At 40.4% G+C, this 24,359-nt stretch overlaps 1 protein-coding gene across 2 annotated transcripts in view; it reads right to left on the minus strand.

Annotated features, from left to right (window-relative positions):
- The window catches only part of NR1H4 (nuclear receptor subfamily 1 group H member 4), an 81,382-nt gene extending 66,727 nt beyond the window's left edge, over nucleotides 1-14,655 (minus strand). For both annotated transcript variants that reach the window (XM_005889599.3, XM_005889598.3), the window contains exon 1: nucleotides 14,507-14,655. The gene's annotated coding sequence lies outside the window, so the exon portion shown is untranslated. The remainder of the gene's footprint in view (nucleotides 1-14,506) is intronic.
- Between the last annotated feature and the right edge of the window lie 9,704 nt (nucleotides 14,656-24,359).

The following is a 24,359-nucleotide window of genomic DNA, read 5'->3' on the forward strand; positions in this document are numbered from 1 at the left end:
ACATCAGTGTCTTCCTTTCTCTAATACTCTTCCCTTTCTTTGGGGGAATTGCTTCACAATAGGAGAATAACTCCCTGGAAGATCTAAGAAAGATAGTAGCTCTAGAGTCTTTTTTCCTCCTTGATTTCTCCCTTCCATACAAGCAATCATTTTATAGGTTGAGAATAAGAAAATGAATATTCTCTACCTTAGTGACCTTTGAATTTTGCTTGTTTACCCCAAAAAATGAAGTTTAAAAAAAAATATTTTCCCTCAACACATTTTTGGGTTGGCATCTAAAGTTTTTTACTAAAAAATAAACTAGTTCAAAAACTGTAATTGCTGATATATTGCAAAAATTTACATTTTTATATGTTATTGTATCACTCAAATCTCTTCAATTAAATCTAAATACCACAGCAACTTAATAATCTTCTTCATCGTTCTAAGAAATATAAGGAAATGTTCTTTAAATTTTGGGAAAAAAGTTTAATCATCCCTGTCCTTTTTTGAGTTCCCATTGCATTCCACTACATTGCAGAATTTTATCCTAACGTATAGTTGAATGTCTATTACTGAATATTCTATCATATTTTCTATAAGTAAGTTTTGTATACAAATTTGGATTTAAAAAATTTCTAATGGATTCAATATTTTAAATGTTTAGACAAATTATTTTTCCAGATTAAGTTTATTACTAGCTGTTAATATTGGTGCTTAGCAAACTTTGTCTACAAATAGGGTGGCTCACCCTCTGTGTTCCAGAGCAAATGGAGACACCCATCTGGTGTGGAGGAAAGAGCATGCAGATGAGAAAGGAAGACGCCACTGTTGGGTAACAGCCAGAGCCAGCACTGGCAGAGCACACACATCAGGGGAAGAACACTGTCTTAGAAATGCAGGTAAAGGTTCTGGTTAAATAATGAACTTTGAACAACTGCAGAGAGAGCACCTAAGCATCTTTGAAGTTAGTAATAAAATCCCTGCTAACAGAAAGCCATCTTTTCTATTCAGGTGAATTCATGTATGTATCAACACACAAAACTTTATGTTTGGAATTGCAGCTGATAAAGAAAAATACCTTCTCTATCTTCATGCACTATTTTCCCAAAAAGCTGTTACAATTTATTTTTCAAATGAAAGCATTTTTAAAATAAAGAGGTCATTGCCGAAAATTCGGACAATAGAGAAAGGTATTTACAAAATGCTAAGTGACATTCTATAATTTTGCTCCAATTTACACTCATACCAACAGTGGGTCTGGGTACCTATCTCATCACACCTTCATTGGCATTACTTGCTCCCACTTCAAACATTCTTTTCTAATTTGCCAGTGACTAATCCTATCTCACTGTATTGAATTATATTTCCTTGAATATGAGGAAATTGAAAAGAAATTTATTTTACATCTTTATTGTCTGTATGTAGTAGATATTTTTTATGTCCTTTGCACCTTTCTATGGAAGTTTGTTTTTTTTATTGACTTAGAGGAGTTCTTTGTATATTGAGTGTGCTAGCATTCTGGTATATTTATTACAAACATTTCCATTTGTCTTTTAATTATCTTTACTTGAAAAGATTTGCACTGTATGTAGTTAAGTATATTAGATTTTTTTAAAAAGCTTTTTAGTTTTAGTTTCTGGTACAGGGTGATTTTTCTGAGAACTGCTTGCTGAACACTTTTTTCCTTTCCCATTGATTTATAATTTTTCTTTTATTGAGACTGAATTTAGTTTCCCATCGATCATATAGTTACATCTGCATCAAGATCATCCTTCGATTCATGGGGTCGCAAAGAGTCGGACACGACTGAGCGACTGATCTGATCTGATCTGATTATTGCTCATTTGTTTTCAACCTTTTCTAAGATATTCTTACCTTCTTACTCTCTATGATAAATTATCACATCTTGTATCACATTCTTTAAGAAAAGTTTCTTTGAGAGTTTGATATGGTACCAAACCTATATATTTAGGTAGGAAGATTTATATCTTTACAATATTCAGTTTTGTCTTTCAGGGGGAAGTTGTGGCTTCATTTATTCAAACACTCTTTTATAACTCTCAATTTTGTAGATTTTCTTTCATGTATGTCCCAACTTCTCCAGGAATGCATCCCTTATCATTTATCTTCCCTGCTCCTCATGTGGTCATTAATGATTTAACTTCATCTGTCGTCTTCTCCACTGTATTGCAAACTCCTAGCAGGTAGGAACCATAGCTATGCTCCTTTTGTGTCCCCTCTCACAGCTAGCAGAGTTATGCATACACAGAAATAATATCTGTGGTCCAAGACAGATGTCAAGAGGGATGAAACACGAGAAGATTAGAATGAAGAGGGAAGGAATGGGAGTTTCGAATTAGCAGAGAGAAACTATCATATACAGGAGGGAAAAACAACAGGTCCTACTGTATAACACAGGCTTTCCTTGTGGCTCAGCTGGTAAAGAATCCGCCTGCAATGCAGGAGACCTGGGTTCAATCCCTGCGTTGGGAAGATCCCCTGGAGAAGGGAAAGGCTACCCACTCCACTGTTCTGGCCTGGAGAATTCCGTGGACTGTATAGTTGGACATGACTGAGCGACTTTAATTTCATTGTATAACACAGTGAACTGTATTCAATATCCTGTGACAAACCATAATGGAAAAGAATATGAAAAAAAATATATTGAACGTGTGTATATGTATGTGTGTATAACTGAGTCAACTATGTGCGTGTGTGCTCATTCAGTCATGTCTGACTCCTTGTGACCCTGTGGCCTGTAGCCTTCCAGGCTCCTCTGTTCATGGGATTCTTCAGGCAAGAATGTTGGAGTGGGTTGCCATTTCCTCCACCAGGGGATCTTCCTGACCCAGGGATCAAAAAAAGAAAAAGGAGACTAGCATAGAGAACCAGTGCTGACCTTTCATAGCTTCATCCATAACCTGCAACTATTCACTTAACACTCTGCCCCATTATATACCCTCAGCTGAATGTTTAAAAACCTAAATAATAGAAATGATTTAAAGATTATAAGGCAATCTTTCATAAATGTCCATAAAGTGACAGGCACAAATTTGACTGCGTTGTTTCCAACAGTAAAATAAATAAATAAATAAAAAAACTGGAAATATTAATAAATGTCCATTAACGATTGAATGAGTACAATAAAGAAATAGTATATGCATAGTGCTGTAAGTTGGAGAAGGCAATGGCAACCCACTCCAGTACTCTTGCCTGGAAAATCCCACGGGCAGAGGAGCCTAGTAGGCTGCAGTCCATGAGGTCGCTACGAGTCAGACACGACTGAGAGACTTCACTTTTTTCACTTTCATGCATTGAAGAAGGAAATGGCAACCCACTCCAGTGTTCTTGCTTGGAGAATCCCAGGGATGGGGGAGCCTGGTGGGCTTCTGTCTATGGGGTCGCACAGAGTCGGACACGACTGAAGTGACTTAGCAGCAGTGCTGTAAGTATATTTGTAAGTGCTATATAGCATTTAAATGAATGGACTAAGTATTCATATGGATAAACTGAGTAACTTCATATTGAGGAAAAGAATCAGGTTGCCCAGTAATACATGTGGTTTGATATAGTGTATGTAAATTTAAAGATATGTGAAACAATGCTATATATTAATCCTGATATCCTAATGCAAGGGTCAGCAAATACGATCCCCAAGCCGAACCTAGCTTGCCCAGAACCAAACATGCCTTTTTGTTTACATATTGCCTATGGCTGTTTTCACACCACAGTGACAGAGTTTAAGTAGTTGCGACACAATTGCACGTGGTCTGCAAAGCCTAAAATACTCACTCTCTCGTCTTTATAGAAAAAGCTCCTGATCCCTGTCTAACCTGTAGAGACAAGCCTGGAAGTGTTGAATGCACATTCAGGATGTGGTCAGAATGACTGGGTGGATACAGAGGGAATTTCAAAGCATCTTTAATTCTCCCCTTAAGCTAGGGGTTAAATACAAGAAAGCTGATGATATTATTCAATGTTCTTCATGTTGGAAATATTTCATAATTTAAAAAATGAATGAAATTATATACGTGAAGAATTTCCTCATCTATAAAGATATGCAAACTCATACAGAGATTCTCTCTTACACACTCTTAAACATACAAACTCACACACACACACAGATTCTTGAGGCTTTGAGGAGGAAGTATTTCCTAACTATAAAATGTTGGGGACTTTTAACTGTAGTCAACGAGGTGCTATTGGAAATTTTGATGGCACAATAAAATCTATGTTCAAGAAGATTAGTCTTATGAGAAGGCGGGACAGGGGAGTAAGCAGTGAAAAGAGAAGGAAAATTCAGGAAATTCGCATTCCGGAAGTGAGATGATTAGGTGCAAAGCAGTGTGGTTTCTGTAAAGATGGAAAGGAAGTGACTTGAGTACAGTTTACAAACAGGAGGAGGAAGAAGAGAAAGCAGGCTGATGATACAAAGTTTAAAACTTTGGTACTGGTGGAAGCAGGGACAAAATGTTTATTTTACTTTATGTTTATTTGTACTATGATGTAATGTAAACCTTAACTTAAGGACCCAGGAATCATTTCAGAAGTGGTAAGCACTATTTGTTTTTAAAGTGATAAGACACAGAGTGACTGGTAGCTTGGACTCCTACTTTCTGGTTATCAGTTTGTCCTTGTTTGGATAGCGTGTGTCACATGGAGTTCATGGTGGATGGAACTTCTCTGATTTAGCACAAACCATTTGGAAGAGACCTTGGAAAGACCCTGCTCCAATTAAACGGCCTTGACTCTGATTTAGAAGAATCTCAGCTCTCAGAATATGAAGATAAAAAAACAGTTTCTTGTGCTGGTTCCCCATGAACTCTCTACACCCAAAGTCACCCTTCTCAGTGACATTTTTCTCAGATAAACCCAATTGCTGGTGGTAAAGCATATACTTTGGGGGATATCTATGTAGTTCATTTATAAAGGGCAATAAAAAATAAACTTTTTCTAGCCATCATCATTTCATGCTCAGCAGAAGTCCTGGATTCAGCCCAAGGCTGGAAGAATGTTCCTAAGAGAAAAGAGAAAGGAGTTCTAGAAGAAAAGGTTTTATCTCACAGGGGATTTGGTTTTCCCAGAAGTAATCAAACCAAAGTAATTCTTTCCAGGGCCAAAATACAGATTTAGAAAAACAAATCCTTTCCATTTGGGGCAGAATGCATACTTGTAGATGTATGGTTTGAGTCCCTTTACTGTTCAACTGAAATGATCACAACATTGTTAACTGACTGTGCTCCAATACAAAATAAAAAGTTTTTAAGAAAAAACAAACAAACAACTAAACAGTTCTCATGGGGGGAAAAAAAGGGAAAAGAGAATAGATCCTTTCCAAAGTTGAGATTTAAAGGACAATGTGTGGCCATTGTGATCACATTATTCTGAGAGTAGTGCCCTGTAAGAACTGGATGACCTTTATTGCTATCACAGTAACGTTTACATCTTTTGTGAAAATAGATTAAAATAATATCTACTATTTTATGAGTACTTACTATGCGGCAGCTTTCATGCTATGTTATCTCATTTGATCTGTAATAAACCAAGTAGGTAATAATATATACACTTTATAAATGAGAAAACTGAGGCTCAAAGAGATTAAGCAAACTTTCCAAGGTCACGTCGCTAGTAAGAACCAGAGTGGGGATGTAAACTCACCATCTAACTCTAAATTCATGTTTTTCCAGGCAACTCTCCCACTGAGACTGTCATTAACTACTCACCAGTGCTTAGTGAGGGTGAACTGGCATTTCTGCAAGGTCAGTTCTGCCTAAAGCATTTCAACATTAGCTGTTTATATGCACAATTAAGTAAGCCTCTACAAAGTTTGCCTGTCATATTATTTTGCTTCTTTTCAAACTTCTTTGCTGTTTCTAAAGTCTTCATTTAGGGACTTCCTGGTGATCCAGTGGCTAAGACTCTGAGCTCCCAATGCAGAGGGCCTGGGTTCAATCCCTGATAAAGGAACAAGATCCCACATGGTGCAACAAAGAGTTGCACGTCACAAATAAAGATCCTGCATGCCACAACTAAGACTCAACTCAGTTAAACAGATAAATAAACAAAAAATAAATACTTTTTTAAATAATAAAAAATAAAGTCACCATGTAAAGTTACACTTCCTTCAGGTGTTATACAATAAGAATATTTTTGAGTCAACCAGACCTCTACTTCTGAGCTTCTGTGCTTTGGAGGTTATACAATAGGGCTCAAAGAGTGGCTGACCTTTATTTTCAACTAAGTGTAAAAGAAGCACCTGGAATAAAGGCTCCCAGGGCCATGAACTTGAGAGTCAGGACTCTTTAAATTTTGCACCCTAAGCATCTCATTTGTCTTATTCTAGTTCTAGGCCTCCTTTTTAACCTTGACCAGGGCTGATCTCCAGCAAACTATCATAGCACTGGGCACGTCTTGGAGCATGCGTCCAGTTGTAATTCTCCCTTCGTTTTTGTGGTGGTTTGGCTGTTGGTCACCCCACTGGGGGCTTCCAAGGTGGTACTAGTGGTAAAGAACCTGCCTACCAATGCAGGAGCCGGAAGAGATTTGGGTTTGATCCCTGGGTAGGGAAGATCCTCTTCCTGGAGGAGGGCATGACAATCCAATCCAGTATTCTTGCCTGGGGAATCCCATCAGAGGAGCCTGGTGGGCTACTGTCCATAGGGTTGCAAAGAGTCAGACACGACTGAAGCAACTTAGCACGCATGCACCCACACACCCCTACTGGACCATCAGCTCTAGGAGTGCTCACCCTGGATCTCCAGTCCCCAGCCTGTGGCCAAGTACACATTAGATACACAATTAATTATTTGCTGACTGATGAATAAATGAATACGTGAACTAAACACATAAACAATAAATGAATAATATATCTCACCAGATAACCATTTTTAGAATCAGTCTTATTTCGGCCACAGAATCAACATTAATACAGGTGTAGGATAACAACACATGCAAGAGCTGAAGAAGGACTTTTTTTTAAGTCACACAAAAAACCTGACAACTAAGGCTGCTTCCCCACAATGTAGTCCTAATTAGTGAAGCGAAAATCCACTCTTGCTGGAAATCTCTTAAGCAGTGATCCCCTACATTTTATACATGGACTGACCACCCCAGGAAATAATTGTAATCATCCTCCCAAAGCTCACTTTGTTAATTTCTCTTCCTTGAGAGCTACCAGGAATAGTTTTTGGTCTACTTAACATTCATTCTTAATAGAGAAGTTTCTCCCCATTATCTGCTATAGTCAAAATGGTCAAGATGATGGAGAAAGTTATGCTGTTTCCATGGCTGAATTGTCATCTTCTTTTCAAATAATTCATTAGATCTTCTGAAATTTTATGACTATTACTTTTTAAATCAATTTATTTGTAATTAGAGGATAATTGCTTTATAATACTATGTTGGTTTCTGCCTGACATATATCAACATGAATCAGCCATAGGTATACGTATGGCCCCTCTCTCTTGAAACTCCCTCCCACTTCCCACTTCATCCCACCTATTATTTATATAAATCATTTGTTACTTGTAAAAGTGGCCACCATGGCTTCTCCCATTCTATATGCCCTTCTGCAATGAGGGTTTGCCACTACCCATCAATAGGTGAAGGCTATTTCCACAGCCCTTGAACCTGAACTGGTCTGGTAACTTCCTTGATCAGTAGAATGGTAGAAGTGATGTTGTGAGACTTCTGAGCTTGCCCTTAAGAGGCATTGAAGCTTCTGTTCCCTCAGTCTAAGAATGCTGCTGGGAAACTGTCACATTATTTGTAGATGCCCCAGATATGAAACCTAAGGGAGACAGAACTCAGCTATCCAAACTGCCACATTTGACAGTCACACCAGGACACCAGACCTGTGTGAGGCCATCTTGGACCTTCTGTTTCATCTGACTGTCTATCAGAAAGAACCACTTGAGTGAGCCCAGGCAAAACTATCAGAGGAACTGCTCCTCCAAAAGTCACTAAGCTTTGGGGTAGTTGTTACAAAGAAATAAATAACTGCTACAGAACTGGTACTTAGAAGGGGGATTTTTTTTTTTTTTAAGAGGCTAAACAAATGGCTTTGGCTTTGGGATTGGGAGGTGGACAGAGCCTGAAAGGGCAGTGGGGACACTGGTAGAAATTGGAAGAGTGGGGAGGAACTTTCTATAGGAAGCTGAAAAATGAACAGGTCATATTTTGCAGTCTCTCTCTCTCTCTCTCTCTCTCTCTCTCTCACACACACACACACACACACACACACACACACACATACACAGGGGCAAAACTGTTCAACTTGGAAGATACACAGTTTCCTAATGAACCTGTGGATTTTTGTTTGTTTCACTCTGGTTTGGTTTCAGGAGTGGCAGAGCCTTTTCCCCACTGACCTCCAATTACCTCTGTGGATCCCTTTGGGATTAAGGAGAACTCCAAATAATAAGGTGAATGTGTCAAGTGGTGTTTTTAGCTGTGAATAATAGGTACATGAAAACAGAGATGAATTAGGAAGGAGCTATTTGTTTTAAGCAGGATTGGAAGCAACAGCACAGTACAGCATTTTGGGCTTCCCTGGTGGCTCAGTGGTGAAGAATCTGCCTACCAATGTAGGAGACCCAGGTTCGACCCTTGGGTCGGGAAGATCCCCTGAAGGCAGGCATGGCTATCCATGCCAGTATTCTGGCCTGGAGAATCCTATGGATAGAGGAGCCTAGCAGGCTATAGTCCATAGGGTCGCACAGAGTCAAACACAACTGAAGCAACTTAGCACGTGAGAGGTCCAGGATGTGCTGGATTGATAAACAAGACTATTGTACACTTTTGTTCTTTCATATGACATAAGAGTCTCAAAATAAACGATTCCACAGTAAATATCAAATCATGGATGTGGCTATAAGATCCTTTGCTGAGAGCTCAAAAAGCATAAGGAGGTGCCTAGGAGACTCTCACATCCAGGTAAAAGAGCTTCTAAGAATTCCAGGGCATTATCCCACAACATTATTTCATAATAGCTTGGCGTGTCCAAAGTAGAAAGAAGTTTGTCTCAAAAAATTATGGAGGTAAGTTTTCAGGCATGGAGTAAGTCCTCAAAAGACTAATAAGAAATCCACAAAGTGCTTTAGCAAATAGGTTTAATGAGAGCAATGCCATCTTAAACCAAAAGCTAACTCTGCAATTCTTAGAAATAAGTAAAGCCCCACCCATGAATGAGCTGTCTTGATGACTTGCTTTGAGCGACAGAATTGTTGTACTTCTGAAGGTAAACCTCAAGAGAACCTTGTTACTTTCACTTGCATCCTCTTGGGATGTTGTCCTGAGACCCCATGCCATGAAGAAGCCAGGAATGAAACACTCCAAGACAAAGACACTGGGTCATTTCAATTATCCCAGTCAACAGCCTTCATCAAGGCCCCAGTCATGAGAATGGGACCTAGTTGACCCTCCAGTTTATATGTTACCTGATTGAACTCAGGAAAAACCAGCAAACAGCCACCTAGTCAGCTCACAAACTTATAGGACATAATAAGTTATTATCTTTTTAAGCCATTAAGTTGTGCAGTAGCTTATTCATAGTACTAGATAACTGATACAATCTCCCAAAATGAACAGTATGGCATGTTGTCTTTTGTTTTACTGGGTCTAAAAAAGAGACCCCTTGCTTAAAAATACTACATTTTCTCTCTTAAAGTGGCATTTCAATGTCCATTTCCAATATCAATGCCAAGAGAATTCATCCACTCACATATTTATTCATCCAATATACATTTATTGACTCTGTGTCAGGCATTGAACAGATACAGGCAAAAAAAAAAAAAATCATGATCCTTCAAGAGGCTTAGTGGTAAAGTCAGATAAGGACAACAACCCAATCAAAATGGCATGGGGATTGCTATAATAGAGGTAAGCACAGTCCCTTCAGGAGCACAAGCAAAGGCTTCACTCATTCAGCATTCATTAATTGTTCACCAGGTACCAGTTTTGATCTGGGTCTTGGAAATAGAATGATGGATGAGACAGAATAAAAAAATAAATCCTGATAATTTGCAAGTAAACAAGTAGTAAGGTTTCCAATGATGATAACAAGAAAATAAAGGAGATAAAGGATAAAGTGGTGTGCATGCATGCATGCTAAGTCACTAAGTCATGTCTGACTCTTTGCAACCCTGTGGACTGTAGGCCGCCAGGGATTCTCCAGGCAAGAATACTGGAGTGGTTGCCATGCCCTCCTCCAGGGGATCTTCCACATCTCAGGGATTGAACCTGAATCTCTCAGATCTCCTGCACTGGCAGGCGGGTTCTTTACCACTAGCGCCATCTGGGCCCTGGGCACTATATTAGAGAGGGTGATCCTAGAAGAGCTCTCTAGAGAGTGGACATTTGAACTGAGATGTGGAGAAGAAGAAGAAGTAAGCCGAAAAAGGGGGAAATAAGTCCAGGCAGAGTGGTCAGCAAGTGCTAAGGACCTTGGTTGGGGTGCTGGAGGAACAGCGAAAGCCCAGTGAGGTTGGAGAGGAGTAAGCAAAGAGGCAGTGCAGGAGATGAGGTCTGAGAGTAAGCACCTCTCTATGGCCTGTTGACTATGAAAAGGAGTTCAAATTTATTCTAAATGGGAGTCTACCTGATGCGTGTTCAGCATGGATGTGACTAGGAGAGAAAGAAAGTCTTTTTGAGGGTGGGGGGCTGGTTCGTGAATTTAATCTCCAAGAAGTAGGCACTAAACTAAGCAGAAGGCATGCAGAGGAGATGGCCACAGGAAGAAAACAGCAGGCTGTCTTCTAAGCAGACATACATTGTCCTCATGCTGTAGTGAGTGGACTCAGCTCAAACCAGTGGAGAAAGGTGGCCTATTCGAGACCCAATAGCCAGAAAAATGATGATTCCTTTGGGGTAAAAAATTAAAACGTCCTATTTTGTATCATTTTAAGTCTCAGGTGGATTAAAGACCTTTAAAATGATAAACATTGGGAGAAAATATAGAAAAACACATTTGTGATCTTTATGAATTTAGGGCATTGAAAGAAAAGACTTATTGAACAAGAAACAAATAGGAAAAGAATCAATTTGACTACATTAAAATCAAGAAGACAGAAATCAAGACACCATAAACAAAGCTAAATATATGAAATAAACTGGGAGAAAATGTTTACCACATAAATAACAGCCAAAAATTAGTATAAACAACATATTAATAACTCCTGTAAAGAAAAACAGAAAAGATAAACAACTCAAGGAAGAAACTGGCAAAGGATACAAAGAGGAAATTCACCAAAAGGCAAATACAAGTGGTTGATGAACATACAAAAACATCTGAAGCTAGTTATTAATTAGAAAAATGCGAACTAATACAACTAGATACTATTTCCACCATTGAATTATCAATGCTTTTTTGTCTGATAATATTAAAAGTTGAAGAAGATGTGTGGAAATACGCATTCTCACACACTGCTAGTGGGGGCATAGTTGTTATATCTTTTTGGAAGACTCTTTAGCAGTATATTCTGAAAAATAAAAGTACAATTCTTAGGTATTGGATAAAGCTTTGTACAGGTACACAAGAATGTTCACTCTAGCACTGCTTCTATTTAAAATAGGAACTGAAATATCAAAGCTTTATTTGGACTTTTATCCAGAAAAATTAAAATTAATAAAAATTTATTTTATATTCACACCTATTAATTTTGGTCACCAGAACTCTGTTGTCATTCTTAGACCTAACAAAGAAAAAACATATTTTTCCTGTGCAATACTTTCTTTCTTATACAATACTTCCCTTGGCAATCAAGCTGCATTATGTTGGCATTGAACTGAAACAAGTTTACAAAGAAGAGAAAAAGAAGAGCAGACATTCCTTTATTGCCCAAATTGGAAAAGGGCAAACTAAAGGAGAAAATAACTCACTGTGGAGGGCAAGGGGTCTAGGGGATTGCAGATTGGGATGAAAGAACAGGGAGGTAGGAGAAGAGATGAGGGTGGATATTTTTAGGTACTGATGACTTTTGCCTCCCCTGCAGCTGGGTGACTGAGGATACATAGAGTGATGCCTCGTACATTTCCACTCGTAGAAAACATAACAGCAACAAGAAATACCTGGGAAGAAAAACACTGTTCCCATTTCTTTTAGCCCCTTCATGATGTATGTTGCTAAGATTTAAGAGAAAAACGAGACTGAGCAAAATGAAGGAAAAACACTCCCTATCAAGAAAAGAACATGAACCTTCATTCTTTTCTTTATCCACCCACCTAATGATACTGCAAGTTTCTGAAAACCTATCACAAGGTGTTACGTATTCTCCTGGTGTTCATAACCTGAGGTTTCTGTGAAACACAGCAGTTCTGAGTGCCTTTTGAAAGTCCCTGATCACAACACCAGGGAGGGTTCACTGAATCTTTAATTAAGATGACAATAACTGAGGTGTCCAGTCAGCTCTCCTAGACTGACCTTTGGGTTAAAGCAAGTAGTGCTAATAACTTTCCACTTGCCCTGCTTGAGTGTGTTATTGGAAAATGCCCTAAGAAGTTTTAGGAATCTTTACAATTGTGCTAAGCTAAGCTAAGTCACTTCAGTCATGTCCGACTCTGTGTGACCCCATAGATGGCAGCCCACCAGCCTCCCCCGTCTCTGGGATTCTCCAGGCAAGAACACTGGAGTGGGTTGCCATTTCCTTCTCCAATGCATGAAAGTGAAAAGTGAAAGTAAAGTCGCTCAGTTGTGTCTGACTCTAGCGACCCCATGGACTTCAGCCCACCAGGCTCCTCCATCCACGGGATTTTCCAGGCAAAAGTACTGGAGTGGGGTGCCATTGCCTTCTCTGGCACAATTGTGCTAGGTCTTAACAAATCACCCCTGTCGAGATGAAACATTTGTGGTCTGGTCCACCTGCTTTCCTCCCACCGTTCCAGATTTCAAATTCTCCCAACCTCCAACAATACCAAGGTAGCAAGAAGAGACCTTTTGAGTTAAAAAGACTTGCCCGTCCTGTTACTTCCTAACTGTGATTGCAGACAGGTGACTTGTTCCCTTTGAGCCTCAGTTTTCTCATCAGTAAAATGAGTATAAGAACTTCCATTCAGGGTTATTGTGAGAAGGAAACAGGCAATTTAGACAAAGCCTCTGACATGTTGGTACACACTCTTGCGTACAAAGTTCCTTTCTTTTACTTCCAAATACAACAACGGGGTGTTCCACCACCATGTGGCCAGATTTTGGAGGTGTGGAAATAAAAGGAAGGACAGGGATTACATTACTTTGCTTCTCCGACTGGGGGAGAGAGGGCAGAGGTGTGTGGTGGAAAACAATGCTGCAGATCCTGATGAAGGGTCTCAGAACCAAAGCATCATCCCTGGCCAGTATTTTATCAGCTAACTCGAGTTGCATCAGCCATATTGCAACATTCTCAGCAAAACAGAAAAGTCCACATTGCAGATGGCACAGGTCCACAATTTGGAGGGTGGGGGAGACTCAGAGACAAAGGTGTCTATCATTTTATAAAAATCACACTAAAAACCTGGCATTAGCTGTCTCTATTCACTTTCACTTTTCACTTTCATGCATTGGAGAAGGAAATGGCAACCCACTCCAGTGTTCTTGCCTGGAGAATCCTAGGGATGGGGGAGCCTAGTGGGCTGCCGTCTATGGGGTCACACAGAGTCAGACACGACTGAAGCGACTTAGCAGCAGCAGCATTCCCCTTGTTGATACTGCTGAGGTGGTTCTAAGGCAGCATCAGTGACATCATCAGATTTCTTTAAAGCTCAGGTGAGTTTCTCAGACCAAGGATCCAGCATGAGTCATTTGCATCCCTTTCCCCAGCCCCTCCCTTCTAAACAAAAACTCCGTTGAGAGAAATATGACCCAGGCTTCGCTCACAGTTGCCTAATTCCCTATGGCAGCATGTAGAGCAGGAGATGCTTTATCTGCAGATTCAGACCTTGGAGAATTTTAGTAATAAAGTTCTTCCTAACATTTTTCCATCTTATTTTAATATTTCCATCTGATACTAATATGAGAAATGGAAACCAATAGAAAAGTTTGCAGTAGGACTCAAAAGAGAAAGCTTTTGAAACCTACTCTTCTAGGAAAAACTTTCAGTCAAGCATAACTTAAATGTCATTCAAGTCCTAGATCTGAAGTCTTCTGACATTAGTAACATTCCCCAACTTGCATTAGGATTTGATAAATCACAGCATATTATACAGATAAGATTGCCTACAGAATCAGAACAGAGACACTTCTGAAATTTACGGTCTCCAGTGATTCTCTTGGGTGATCACAATGTTGAAAAGATATTCCAAAATAATTTTTCAGTAAGAAAAGCAATTTACTTTTTAATAAAGTACTACCCATTGACTTCTGCTTCTTTGTTTTGAAGATTTTTTTTTTTTTTTTTACTCTTTTAGAAACCATCATGATCTCACATCAAATTCTACCAACTGAGAATTCATTCATTGACCAAACTTACTGATGCTAAAGAGAAACTTTCAATGACAATGTCCCCTCTGCTGTTTTGGGATGGATACCCCACTCCCAGAGAAATCAGGTACTCACTGAGATTGTCTTAGGCTGGAGGTGAACTTTCAAAGCCCTGGGAGGATTCTGAGTCCAGTCTTCCTCTCCAAAATGCAGTGGTTTTGCTACAAATGCTCAGGATCTGATTTTGCATTGGGGCGAGTCCAGGAGACAGTGGGGTGAGGAGGAGGGAGTTCCAGCAGGAGCCGGGGCCAGTCATGGGCGGCCTTCCCGCCCAGCAGCAGCATCTCTGCCTTGGCTCTGTGCCTCATGGACAGAGATTAGTCATTAACAATCCTTTCCTTGCTAAAAGATATAAACAGAGAAAGGAACCTTGGGACATGCTCGAGATTCCCAGGACAAACTCCCAAAGCCCCTGGATAGGGACTGTAACAAAGCGGAGGCACGCCCTGACATCTTTGAAAATGCTTCTCTGCAGGCTGTGTTTTAAGGGTCCCAGGTACCCTGATTTCTGCACACATCATCTAAAACTGAATTGTGATCTTCCCTCTCTCTCTCCAACTGCTTTCAATAGCTCCACCACCTACAAGGGACTGAAGTTAGCAACTCTGAACCTTTTCGACTCTCCCTCTCCCAGGCTTTCTGTATCAAGGAGTAACAGATTAATGTAGATTTCATCTTTGTAATGTCTTCTATTTCCAACCCACTGTGCTCCTCTGCTGATTCAGGCCTACCGCCACTTCCCTTCTGAAGAACAACGTTGCTTGGCCTCTAACTCTTCTCTTCTCTTCTGGTTTCTAAATTGCACAGCAGTGTAAATTGTGGGGCTCTGCTGAGATACCTACTCATCTGTCACAACCTCAGGAAAGACACTCAGCATTTCTGCGTCCTTGTCTATAAGATGAGGATGGTGTAACTGTCCTATATGTGGTGGTGAGAGTTACATGCATAGTTTAAAATGCATAAAATGTTTATAAAAGTGCCTGACAGAGAGGAAGCACCCAATACATTTTGTTGTTGTTATTCAGTTGCTCAGTCATGTCCAACTCTGTGACCCCATTGACTGCAGCGTTTCAGGTTTCCCTGTCTTTCACCATCTCCCAGAGCTTACTCAAACTCACATCATTGAGTTGGTGATGCCATCCAACCATCTTGTCCTCTGTCGTCCCCTTCTCCTGCTTTCAATCTTTCCCAGGATCAATCTTCTCTAATGAGTCGGCTCTTTGCATCAGACAGCCAAAGTATTGGAGCTTCAACTTCAGCATCAGTCTTTCCAACGAATATTCAGGGTTGATTTCCTTTAGGACTGACTGGTTTGATCTCTGTGCAGTCCAAGGGACGCTCAAGAGTCTTCTCCAACACCACAGTTCAAAAGCATCAATTGGGAAAGGAGTTTTTCTTTATAGTTTTCTTTATAGTCCAACTCTCACATCCATACATGACCACTGGAAAAACCATAGCCTTGACTAGACAGACCTTTGTTGGCAAAGCAATGTCTCTGCTTTTTAATATGTTATCTAGGTTGGTCATAGCTTTTCTTCCAAGGAGCAAGCATCTTTTAATTTCATGGCTGCAGTCACCATCTGCAGTGATTTTGGAGCCCCCCCAAAATAAAGCTCCCCACTGTTTCCATTGTTTCCCCATCTATTTGCCAGAAGTGATGGGACCACATGCCACGATCTTCATTTTCTGAATGTTGAGTTTTACACCAACTTTTTTCTCTCTCCTCTTTCACTTTCATCAAGAGGCTCTTTAGTTTTTCTTCACTTTCTGCCATAAGGGTGGTGTCATCTACATATCTGAGGTTATTGATATTTCTCCTGGCAATCTTGATTCCAACTTCTGCTTCATCCAGTCTGGCATTTCACGTGATGTACTCTGTATATAAGTTAAATAAGCAGGGTGACAATATACAGCCTTGATGTACTCCTTTCCCAATTTGGAACCAGTATGTTGTTCCATGTCCAGTTCTAACTGTTGCTTCTTGACCTGCATACAGATTTCTTAGGAGGCAGATCAGGTGGTCTGATATTTCCATCTCTTTAGAATTTTCCACAGTTTGATTATACAGTGGAAGTGACAAATAGATTCAAGGGATTAGATCTGATAGACAGAATGCCTAAAGAACTATGGACAGAGGATCATGACATTGTATAGGAAGCAGTGATCAAGACCATCTGCAACAAAAAGAAATGCAAAAAGGCAAAATGGTTGTCTGAGGAGGCCTTACAAATAGCTGAGAAAAGAAGAGAAGCAAAAGGCAAAGGAGAAAAGGAAAGATATACCCATTTGAATGCAGAGCTCCAAAGAATAGCAACTGCTACTGCTGCTAAGTCGCTTCAGTCGTGTCCGACTCTCTGTGACCCCATAGATGGCAGCCCACCAGGCTCCCCCGTCCCTGGGATTCTCCAGGCAAGAACACTGGAGTCGGTTGCCATTTCCTTCTCCAATGCATGAATGTGAAAAGTGAAAGTGAAGTCGCTCAGTTGTGTCTGACTCTTATCGACCCCATGGACTGCAGCCTACCAGGCTCCTCCATCCATGGGATTTTCCAGGCAAGAGTACTGGAGTGGGGTGCCATTGCCTTATCCAAAAAGGAGAGATAATAACGCCTTCCTCAGTGATCAATGCAAAGAAATAGAGGAAAACAATAGAATGGGAAAGACTAGAGATCTCTTCAAGAAAATTAGAGATACTAAGGGAATGTTTCATGCAAAGATGGGTACAATGAAGGACAGAAATGGTATGGACCTAACAGAAGCAGAAGATATTAAGAAGATGTGGCAACAATACACAGAAGAACTATACACAGAAAAACCAGAGGACAAATTGCCAACATCCATTGGATCATCGAGTTCCAGAAAAACATCTACTTCTGCTTTGTTGACTAAACCAAAGCCTTTGACTGTGTGGATCACAGCAAATTATGGGAAAAACTTGGTGGAAGGCCTACACTCAAATCTATTAGGAAAGCTGTATTTTACTTCTCTTATTAAATAGCATCTGCAATGGCACCCCACTCCAGTACTCTTGCCTGGAAAATCCCACGGACGGAGGAGCCTGGTAGGCTGCAGTCCATGGGGTCGCCAAGAGTTGGACACGACTGAGCGACTTCACTTTCCCTTTTCACTTTCATGCACTGGAGAAGGAAATGGCAACCCACTCCAGTGTTCTTGCCTGGAGAATCCCAGGGACGGGGGAGCCTGGTGGGCTGCCATCTATGGGGTAGCACAGAGTCGGACACGACTGAAGCAACTTAGCAGTAGCAGCAGTAGGTCCTGCAGGCTCAGACTCCCTACCCCCATGGGCTTCTTCTATCTTGAAGCACACCACCCCTACCCTTTATTACCAGGAAGAGGGAAAGTCCAGCCTTGGTAAACACTGCCCTGCCAATTTGAAGAGTCTTTCCCATGACACACAGTGGGCTCTGCAGCTCTGGGCTGCCCAAAGGGCTCCTGCATAACTCCCAGACAAATTCTTCTTGGATGATGAAAGCCTTTGTCATGGCTTCATTCTCTTCATCAGCAGTGGAAGGTGAAAGCTGAAAGAATTCTGTGAGAATCAGTTGACTGCCTGGAACTGTATATATACATATATACAATTGTATATATAAATTGTATATATTTATACAATTATATATTTATATATACATATATAAATTGTATATTTATTATTTGTAAAAACATGCTAGATATCTATTATATCAAAATTTTTTAAATAAACTTGTAAGTGTATATGTACCTGAGAGTTTATGTGTGAGTATGTGTGTGTATACCCCTTGCCCTGAGAGCTGGTTGTTAAATACTTCCCAGCATACCACTGCCCCCACCTATACTATCCCTATTTCTTCATGGTTCCTCCGTACTCTTAGTTGAAAAACACTGATGTTCTCTTTACTTAATGGGGTTATCCAAGCTCCCTCGTGCCTCAGAACCTTTCCTTATCCTGAAATGCTCCCTTTTTTCCTTCTCAGTACCTTTCATCCTCGATCCTTCAGATCTAGTCTAGGCATGCGAATGTGATTGTGTGAAATGTCAAGAGGAAAATATTGCTGAACTCTTGTATCAGTAGCCGATTTATGGTTGCAGTTCAAGCATGATTTGACAAATGGACCTGCATTCCATTCCATTAATTCCTTCCCAATACACTTATTTTCCTGATATCACACACATGATGTACTGTTAAACTCTTAGTCTCACACAAATTACATTCATTAAAGTGAATGCTCTTTGGGCTCCAATACTACATATGTTGGAAATTCACTAGTTCATCTGAGATATGAACAGCTTTTTTGCTGAATCAAATAATAGTTTTCAAATGCTGGAAGAGCATTTATTCAATGTTTCATGTGTGCTCTTCACAATGTAAATAATCTGCATTATTAACATCACCACAACTTAGACCAGAGGTCAGCAAACTTTTTCTCTAAAGGGCCAAAAAGTAAATATTTTAGGCTTTGGGACCACATCTGGTCTCTGTCATATTTTTCAAACTTTAAAAAATTTAAAATCTCTTCTTAGCCCCCAGGCTGTACAAAAACATCCATAGGCCAAATTTTGTCCTCCAGCCTTAGTCTGCCAATCTCTTGGACCAGCGGCTTTCAACAGGGAAGATTGGGGGAAGTCTTGCCCACCAGGGGATATCTGGCAATACCTGGAGACAGTGGTGGTTGTCACAACTTGGAGGGAGTGCTAGTGGCATTTAGTAGGTAGAGAAGAGAGATGCTGCTAAAACCCTACGGCACACAGCAGATCCTTCTGGAACAAGGGATTGTTGAGCCCCAAATGTCAATAATGCTGAGGTTGAGAAACACTGGGGCTTCCCAGGTGGCACTGGTGGTAAGAAATCCGCCTGCCGATGTAGGAGATGTAAAAAAGGTGGGTGTAATCAGGAAGATCCCTTAGAGAAGGATATGGCAACCCACTCTAGTATTCTCGCCTGGGAAACCCCATGGACAGAGGAGCCAGGTGGGCTACAGTCCTTGGGGCCACAAAGAGTCAGAAACAACTGAAGCAACTTAGCACAAAAGCATCAAGAAACAGTGTTAGATAATTAGCAAAGCAGTAAAAGAAGTACAGATTTGTAGATTTAGTTCATTCCCATGGTGTGAATATCTTCACGGTGGCCAATTTCAAGCTACCAGCATGATGTGACTGAACACAAACATGGTAAGAGAGATACAGAGGCACACGATTGCTTAGAATTTCCACCATTCAGATACAATAGATCTGAATAGCCACGAGAGCATACATAATTGTGAACTATTTTTAAATAGTTAGAATGTAAAGTTTTAAGTACATATTACCCTTGATTTTTAAGTGTCTTTAATTATAAGTTTTGGGGAAGGAAATGGCAACCCACTCCAGTGTTCTTGCCTGGAGAATCCCAGGGACGAGGGAGCCTGGTGGGCCGCCGTCTACGGGGTTGCACAGAGTCGGACACGACTGAAGTGACTTAGCATTAGCAATTATAAGTTAATGTTATTTAATTTTTAATAGGTACTGTGTTTAACAGCCAGTTCAGAAAAACCTGAAAACTACTAGTTTTCATGGGCCAGGGCAAGCTGACTCAGTCCACCATTGGAGGAATGAGGACTTTCTTACATGTTGTCTTTATAATTTAGGAGCTAGGAAGTATTATCTTCATTTTTTTAATGAGGAAAGTAAGACTTAGACATTCAATGGCTCATGAAACCAAGAAAGCTGGGCTTTAAGTTCTTTTCTCCAAATCTGCTATATTTTCTCCTATATTTTGTTCTACTATCAATCCAAGCAAAGTGAAATAAAAATATTTATTCTATGAAGTGCTTCTCAATACTGGCTTATTTTAATTAGTTGCTGAATAGAACACACATGAAGGAAGTCATTAAAAATATTGACAGTGGCCAACTTTTGTACAGTATTAAGTATATAGTATTAAGTATAAAGTATTAAATATATAAGAAGAGACGGCAAGAATACACAGAAGAACTGTACAAAAAGAACTTCACGACCAAGATAATCACGATGGTATGGTCACTCACCTAGAGCCAGACATCCTGGAATGTGAAGTCAACTGGGCCTTAGAAAGCATCACTACGAACAAAGCTAGTGGAGGTGATAGAATTCCAGTTGAGCTATTTCAAGACCTGAACTATGATGCTGTGAAAGTGCTGCACTCAATATGCCAGCAAATCTGGAAAACTCAGCAGTGGCCACAGGACTGGAAAAGGTCAGTTTTCATTCCAATCCCAAAGATAGACAATGCCAAAGAATGCTCAAACTACCACACAATTGCACTCATCTCACACGCTAGTAAAGTAATGCTCAAAATTCTCCAAGCCAGGATTCAGTAATATGTGAACTGTGAACTTCCAGATGTTCAAGCTGGTTTTAGAAAAGGCAGAGGAACCAGAGATCAAATTGCCAACATCTGCTGGATCATCGAAAAAGCAAGAGAGTTCCAGAAAAGCATCTATTTCTGCTTTATTGACTATGCCAAAGCCTTTGGCTGTGTGGATCACAATAAATTGTGGAAAATTCTGAAAGAGATGGGAATACCAGACCACCTGACCTGCCTCTTGAGAAACCTATATGCAGGTCAGGAAGCAACGGTTAGAACTGGACATGGAACAATAGACTGGTTCCAAATAGGAAAAGGAGTACGTCAAGGCTGTATATTGTCATCCTGTTTATTTAACTTATATGCAGAATATATAATGAGAAACGCTGGGCTGGAAGAAGCACAAGCTGGAATCAAGATTGCTGGGAGAAATATCAATCACCTCAGATATGCAGATGGCACCACTCTTATGGCAGAAAGTGAAGAAGAACTAAAAAGCCTCTTGATGAAAGTGAAAGAGGAGAGTGAAAAAGTTGGCTTAAAGCTCAACATTCAGAAAATGAAGATCATGGCATCTGGTCCCATCACTTCATGGGAAATAGATGGGGAAACAGTGGAAACAGTGTCAGACTTGATTTTTTTCGGCTCCAAAATCCCTGCAGATGGTGACTGCAGCCATGAAATTAAAAGACGCTTACTCCTTGGAAGGAAAGTTATGACCAACCTAGATAGCATATTCAAAAGCAGAGACATTACTTTGCCAACAAAGGTCCATCTAGTCAAGGCTATGGTTTTTCCTGTGGTCATGTATGGATGTGAGAGTTGGACTGTGAAGTGCCAAAGAATGGATGCTTTTGAACTGTGGTGTTGGAGAAGACTCTTGAGAGTCCCTTGGACTGCAAGAAGATCCAACCAGTCCATTCTAAAGGAGATCAGCACTGGGATTTCTTTGTAAGGAATGATGCTATAGCTGAAACTCCAGTACTTTGGCCACCTCATGCGAAGAATTGACTCATTGGAAAAGACTCTGATGCTGGGGGGGATTGGGGGCAGGAGGAAAAGGGGACGACAGAGGATGAGATGGCTGGATGGCATCACCGACTCAATGGATGTGAGTTTGAGTGAATTCCAGGAGTTGATGATGGACAGGGAGGCCTGGCATGCTGCAATTCATGGGGTCGCAAAGAGTCGGACACAACTGAGCAACTAACTGAACTGAACTGAAGTATATAGTAGAAAAGCCATTCTGCCAAAAAAAAAAAACAACCCAACTCTCCATTCATTGACAGTGTTTCTTGGTTCATGTGTTGACTTCCTTAGCTTCTCCAGGATTCTTCTTTTATTTGAAAAATCCACCCCCTGCCCCCAACTCTAATGATTGAGTTCACCCCAGATCAGGGACTATAAGATATCCTGAGGTAAATGGGAAGTAGAATAGATGAACTTTGAATACTTGGACAGCCAATGTGAAACCCAGCCTAGGAGGCCTGGGTGATCACCACAGAGTACAAAGCCAGGGCACTCAACTTCACAGACAGACACTAAAATGCACAGAAGAAGGAAAGGAAGGAAGAGCTTGGATCATTGATGCTGGCCTCTTTTCCTAATGACTCAGGCTTACCTGTGAGCATTAATCTCTGCTCCAACATTGTATCTATCAGAAAGTTCCATCTGCAATGGTCTTTACAGCCTTGAATAATGTCTTTTCCTTGGTAATGAGAGAGTTAATTGTTAGATAGGTTGATAAGGAGTCCAGGGCCCTTAGGAGGAGAAAGGGACAAACGTTTTATTCTACATTGCTTTGTCTTAGTCACATAAGATGTTTTTTCTTAAACTCTTGAGTTGTTATGACAACAATCTTTAAGACTAACTTTCTTTAAGCCCTAGTGGCTCAGATGGTAAAGCATCTGCCTGCAATGTGGAAGACCCAGGGTTTGATCCCTGGGTTGGGAAGATGCCCTGGAGAAGGAAATGGCAACCCACTCCAGTATTCTTGCCTGGAAAATCCCATGGACAGAGGAGCCTGGTAGGCTGCAGTCCATAGGGTCACAAAGAGTTGGACTCGACTGAGCGACTTCACTTTCTTTAAGCCAAGAGCTGATGATTATACAACAAAACAACTCATCTTAAACTATATAACAATGTATCCTTCTCCAGGACATGTTTCTCCTTCTTAAGAACCTTCTAACTAATTCTGTTATCTTACAATGTATATTGTGGGAGTGAGTCTGGTAAGACCTTTCTACTGTTAGTTCTAATCTTGTTAATTTAAGATGTAAGTTGTGGGAGTGAGTCTGGTAAAAGTATATAAGGCTTTGATAAGACTAGCAAGTGGAGCACTCTCCTTCCCCCTTATGATATCTATGTCAGAAGCTTTCTCTGTCCTTTTTATACTTTAATAAAAGTCTGCTACACAAAAGCTCTGCATATTCAAGCCTGGTCCCTGGTCCTGAAGCTAAATCTTCTTCGGAGATCACGAATCTGACATTGTTCACTGTAAGCTATCAGTAAGGCACCACTCTCAAGAAGCTGTGCTTTCATAACCAGAAGTTTCCAAAACCGAGGGCACCATGGTAGAGGCACTGCTGAAAGCACTGATATTAGTGTCAGGGGCATGGATTTGAGTTCTGACTAGTCTAACCATATGACCTTGAGCAAGTCAATCTCTGGGCCTGAATTTTCTCCCCCACTCCCAGCAATAACAGGGAAAATGCCTATCTTTTATTGTGAAGATCAATATGAAATGTCACATGAAGATGTGCACCATAAAACAGCAAAGGGATGCATTTGGCCCCATTAGATATGAAATTTTCCAGAAATTATCGATAGAAGCTCTATAAGGACTCCACCCACCTCTTCATTCACCTATTCTAAGTGACTCATTGGAATCACAGGGTTTCCAGTGGGGAGAAAACCCTCCTGCAGATGTTGAAGAATGCAGCTAAACCTTCATCTGAACCTGGGTAGAGAAGATTCTTTGAGAGTCCCTTGGACTGCAAGGAAATCAAACCAGTCAATCCTAAGGGAAATAACCCTGTATACTCATTGGAAGGACTGATGCTGAAGTTGAAGCTCCAATACTCTGGCCACCTGATGTAAACAGCTGAGTCATTGGAAAAGACTCTGATGCTGGGAAAGATTGAAGGCAAAAGGAGAGGAGGGCGGCAGAGGATAAGATGGTTGAATAGCATCACCAATTCAATGGACATGAACTTGGGCAAAATCTGGGAGATGGTGAGCGGACAGGGAGGCTGACATGCTGCAGTCCATGGGGTCACAAAGAGTCAGACATGACTGAGTGACTGAACAACAATATTCTTAGAACCCATAGAGTCACAGAATACACTGACATACATAGTGTATAGAATACACTGTAATATAGTTTCTCCCAAACTCTTTAATGAAAAATAGATACATTCAAGTCTTCTCTTAAAAAATGATGTCATATGGCATATACTGTTCTGAATATGCTTTTCTCATTTAATATATCATAACTATTTTTATATTATTAAATATTTCATTACATACATAATACTAAACAATTTAAAGGAGGTATACTATTGAATTCATAGGCATATGCCCTCATTTGACTAAACCCCTACTGCTGAAC

The sequence above is a fragment of the Bos mutus genome, chromosome 5 (assembly GCF_027580195.1).
Source record: "Bos mutus isolate GX-2022 chromosome 5, NWIPB_WYAK_1.1, whole genome shotgun sequence".
Taxonomy (NCBI): domain Eukaryota; kingdom Metazoa; phylum Chordata; class Mammalia; order Artiodactyla; family Bovidae; genus Bos; species Bos mutus.